The following is a 4,668-nucleotide window of genomic DNA, read 5'->3' on the forward strand; positions in this document are numbered from 1 at the left end:
GGCTGAGATTGTAGAGCAGCCTGCCCCCCCCCCTGCCCACCCTGACAGAATTAGATCAACCACTGGGACTGACGGACGATGGAAGCGAGGGGAAGAGAGAGTTTCAAGGTAACTTTATCCCACCAGCCAATGTTGCTTCTGGAGTCATGTGATCACAGCGTGGACAGTGATTTAATTTTACTGAAAATTCATAAGATGTAAATCAGATCTATTATTCAGCCATATTTGTTGAAAATGACTTCAGATTGCTGTGAGTAAAACTCTGAATCTAATGAGATACTGTTACATTCATGCCATGTTTCTGAGCCTCAGGCCCTGAGTTATTCTTAGAGCAGCTCGCTGCTGCTGGTATTCTGCTTCGCCTTTTTAGGCCAGAGGCGTGACCTTAACACCCCGTCCCCCCCCCCAACAACCCCCCGTATGTTAACTAATCCCCCTCCTCCAGACCTCCACTGCTCAGTGCAGAGCTGTCATCAAGTGGAGAGAGAGAAGGGGAGTATCTGAATGGCATAAGTCTAGGCAATGTACATGCACTTCAAGTTATATCGAATTTGCAGTGTTGTCATGGCACTGCAAGTCAACCAAAGTCCAGATGTATTCATTTTATGATGCAAATAGAAGATCAGGGAAACTTTAAAAAGGAACTCAAAGTTTAGGTCACATGTCTTTATATCTGTGCTGATATTCGGAGCAAAAGGCCTGCCGTCATCCTCTCCCACATCATCACTCACATCACATCTCTTTCCAAGACGTCAGTGTCGTTTTTCTGGTGTCTGGCAGTACGTGTGGTAATGGCTGGAGGTCGGCTGGTCGCTTCAGGTAACACTTTGCACTTTCACATCAAAGAGGTTTGTGAATCAAAATAGGAACTCAAACTTGTTCCTTTGTTTTGTGTCAATCACATTTTGTTTCGGGGATTTACAGACGAGCTACACAGATGCGATATAATCATTTGACTGATCGATTTTTATTTTGTGTTCATTAAGGAAAATCACATCATCTTGCTTTCTGAATGCGTACAAAGCAGCTTTAACCACCATTACACACAGACATTTAGTCACTTAAACATTGACATTCTACAAACTGTTTAGTCAAAAGTACAGTTACTGGGGTCATGAAGCAATTTAGTACTTAAATTACTTTCTTCCTTTTTTCACCTCCAGACTTGTTATTCTGCCGTTTCAGAAAAAAAAAAGGTTATTAAAGAAAATACACTTCACAAAAAGTAATTTTTTGCAGATTGTTACACATGTTTAACCTAGCACTTGTTTGGACTCCTCACATCATTAATGATAATATTGTAAACTGTGATCAGGTCTCTTTGGATTTAGTCACGCATGCTAGTGACAGCCCTCACAGATCTTCTTATCCTCTTGTCACAGAAACAATGATTATCACGACCACTAGCAGCACTATAAATACAGCTGCACCACCAGCCGCCTTAGGATGGTCCTTGATCCCTAGAATGGGGAAAAAAAAAAAAATTACTTTACTTTTATAAGTATTTACAACTCAAACAACCCTAACATGGTTGATATACCATTTAAAGTATTACATAAAATGCAAAGAAAATTAAAGGCAGTCTAAGGTTTCTTACAACAGGGTGTTATTTTCACAGTATTGGCCAACGCCTCTGTCACATTTATTGTTTGTAACCTGGTTTAAGACAGCAACATCACTGCTAACCTTGAAATAATTCTCAAGAAGCACCCTGTGCTGAAAAAATGTTCATGTGTGTACACAGATGTTGGCATTCTGAACCCAGTACAACTTTGACACCTTCTACAAAATGACCCTTGTTTTGCACAGATTAAAGATTGCGGTGCTCTTTTGGATAGGTATCACCTCACAGTCAATATTGAAATATCAACAACTCTTTGAATCTGAAATCTGGAGTAAATGATTACAGTCTCACTTACTGTAGCATGCTGAGGCATTAACCCCAGAAGCCTGTGTGAAAGGAAGAGGAGAAAGAGTAACAGAAAGAGAGAGAATTATTAGAAATCATCATACATGTAGACCATTTCAAAGGTTGACCCCTGTAATGGTCCTTTTTCCAAAATATTATAACATCAGCTCTCCACATTGATGGTGTGGTTGTATTAGGTCCGTAAATCTATTCAATACCTGGGAAACAGGAACTCCGAGAGTTCGCTGGATAGCATGCCACGCATCATGATTGCGGGTACAGCTCAGAAATTTGCCATCATGGAACAGACAGTCCACAGTGAGGCGGACGTTCGGGTTGGTCACCTGTCTTCTGCTTTCAGCTACGACATGATTAGGATTGAAGGTGTGATGCATCACCACCAGAATTGCCGGTTTACCAGCTGTAAGCATAGAGGTAACACAAGTAGATGAGTCAGAAACAAGATGAAACTTAAGAGATGAGTTCAGTTTAGTGTCAATCTATAGCACATATTATCTTTTCATGGAATTTTTAAACAGGGGTTTAACAGGGTTGTAAAATAGGCAAGTGAGTATTTGGAAGCAGTGTGCAGAACAAGCTTAAAACCCAAATCTTTTTTTTTCTTTTTTTTTTTTTTACAGTGCATAATCCAGTGTACGGAAGTCCTGGCAAGTGGAAAAGAAAATGGTGGCGATCTGTTTTTTAATTTTGGTGTGTCATCATCAAATGTTTGTTTTTGTGGTACTTATTTCAGCCAGAAGAGACTTAGTTCAGCACTACTCTATGAGCTATATAGAAATAAAAGCCCATTTGCTCTATGTATTCTAATTACATAACAGGAGTGTTACGTAGCTTGCTAACCAAATTTTATTGTTGATGTGAATTCTTTACATTTAAAATAAGTTATGACAGGTGATTAAAACAGTTTTATTAGGATAATTTGTCAAAAACTTTTATATCAGCCACGACAGCTTTAATGAAGAAACACTGAAGAAAAATGGGCCTGCAAAAATGTTTTTCCCGCCTGATTTCACAAATGAAAAAAACTCTTTTTGAAAATGAAAAGTTAATTGTAAATGCATTTCCAGATGTTTTTTTCTCCTCTCTGTGCTTCCGTACCACAGAACTGTTAACAGTCTTAGTGTTAGTTTAAGGCATTATTCATCCTCCTTATTGTAGCATTCGGCCACAGCAGCTTTCATACCACCTTAATTATCAGACTGATATGAACTGATTTAAAAAACTGGGAATGTGGGGCCATGTTGGTGAACTGCTAAAAAGTAAAAGTGTAGCAAAAACAAAAATTGTAATACTTTTTTTGTTGTTGTTGTTCTTCCTAATAAAGTGTGAAATTTGCCAAAGTCCTTTCCTACCTGGAAGGCTCTCCAGGGCCTCGCCGACGTCCGTCCCCACTCGTGACGCGATCGGACAGAAAACCACAATGTAGTCACTTTCTTCAGGAGAGAATACCTCAATTTGGCCAATTCTGTTGAGATTCGTAATGTATTCTAGATGAGCTCCATTTGTTTTTCCTGCCACGTGAACATAGAATCTATTCCCAAACACTGAAGACAGAAAAAAATGTTTGTGTCATTACTGAGATGCATTATTGTTTTCGTACAGCCACACCATCAAACACATATGTAGGAAAATATTGCCAAAAAGAGCTAGATTCAGCAAATTTTTTAAAAAGACTCTTCACACATTTCCATACTTTACTACTGTTTGGATCTTTTGTGAAGCTGTTGTGTTATCTACTGCAATTACAAAATGTAGTTTAGTTCATATTGTAGCCTTTACAGAGCAACATATGTTGGCAATTTATTAAACAACTTTTCTCACCGGCTGCCCCGTCCATGTCACTGAGGAAAAGATACAGAGAGGAACTTTTAGTCAGCATTAGTCAACAAAATGTAATATGGCTGAACCAGTAGCAGGTGTGTATGCATCATAAACTGCTTTGTCACTGCTGCTATTGTACCCAGCTCACAAGACACAGTGAAAAATGCCTTAAAGGTCAATGACCTATAGAACGGCAGCAGTTCACAGCCTAAGAAAGACGATTTGAAAGGATTTAGGCATGCCTACTTACGGAATAGATTGATATTCTGTTTGTAGAATCTCTGACATATTCAGTCCACTGTCAACAAGAAAACACTCTCAGCTTCTCCTTGTGACTGAAGCACTTTCACTTTTGCTTTGATAAGGATGTTCTCAAGCTGACCACCAAGGACAAGGGGCAGAGTTGAGCCAGACTGACTGTGTCAGGACATATGAGATATGAACACAGCAGGAGCAAGGAGTAACTGCACAGCATGTTTGTACAATGCTGCTGGTGCAATACATGAACATACAATGTGTAGATTATAGATTATGGAGCACTTTTAGCTGTGTGCGTCCTTGTTGTGTTGCTCAAAGCTGAATCTTCACTCATGTCACTGCAGAGAGGGATTTACCATCCCTTCCATCCGGACGAGATTCACATTTCAGCTGTCAAAACTGTTACGGCCTCCTTAGATAACTTAAAAACAGCAGCTCAAAAGAGTTGGAGGAATTAACATATTAAAAGATGCCACACACAAAGTCAGCAACTAAGCAAGCTTTATTGTGTATTTGTCAAAAGAAAACCCACAAACAAACAAGAGGGCTGGAGATCCCGGCCAAAAAGAACAAAAAAGTGGGAAGATGCGGGACCAGCCGCACAGTGAGCCGTCGTCCCCGCACGCCCCCCTAAACTGCCTATAGGACAGCTAGACTTA

This window comes from Acanthopagrus latus, chromosome 22 (assembly GCF_904848185.1).
Source record: "Acanthopagrus latus isolate v.2019 chromosome 22, fAcaLat1.1, whole genome shotgun sequence".
NCBI classification, from domain to species: domain Eukaryota; kingdom Metazoa; phylum Chordata; class Actinopteri; order Spariformes; family Sparidae; genus Acanthopagrus; species Acanthopagrus latus.